Source organism: Pteropus vampyrus, unplaced genomic scaffold, assembly GCF_000151845.1.
Source record: "Pteropus vampyrus isolate Shadow unplaced genomic scaffold, Pvam_2.0 Scaffold2971, whole genome shotgun sequence".
NCBI classification, from domain to species: Eukaryota; Metazoa; Chordata; class Mammalia; order Chiroptera; family Pteropodidae; genus Pteropus; species Pteropus vampyrus.
The window spans coordinates 2,631-3,371 of record NW_011891752.1 but is presented as its reverse complement, the minus strand read 5'-3'; positions in this window follow the sequence as shown (position 1 = coordinate 3,371).

Genomic DNA, 741 nt, shown 5'->3' with positions numbered 1-741 from the left:
CCACGCACAGCCTCCGTCTGCAGCTTATTCCGCATATTCAGTAAGTACAGCGCAGCCGCGGACCCGGGGCCTCTCCCGGGACCTAGGCGTCTATTTGTTCGTCTTCTCTCCTTCCCGTCTCCTTCTCTCTGTCTCTAAACACTTGAGGCTGAAGATTTATCTCAGTTGGGGTAGAGAGAGGCAGGAAGAAATCCCACTCCGGCGGCCGTGCCTACGCCTAATCCGTACCGTTCAATCTGCTTCCTCGACGGCCAGCGCGAGAACAGCATCAGGACCCGATTCCACGCTGCTGCTGTTTCTACGGCCCCTCCACACTCCTTGCGAGGCCCGGGCGAGGACCCCTTTGAGAGCAGGACTAGAAAAGACCACACTACCGGGGCCTTCCGCTGGGCCTTGGTTCCGCCCGAGGTGACCAGGCCCGGTGGGCGGCTCGGAGCTCAGCAGAGGCTTTCTCATCTCTGCAGGGCTGTGCTCAGCCCTCTGGAAGGCTCTCGGCGTCACAGACCTGCCCAGCATGCCCTCAGCCACCGGCTAAGGGGATAGATAAAAGGCTTAAAGCAGCAGCAGGCTCAGGGAGTCACAGATTCAAGGGTAAAAGAGGAAGAAACGGGACGGGGAAATTATTAACAGGAACGTGGACTGGCCTGAAAGGCGATCCAGAACGTCCATCTCTACAACTAACCTCTGTTCCCTCTCCAGGGAGGCAATCACAGTGATGTCATTCAACGAGGAAGGGAAGAC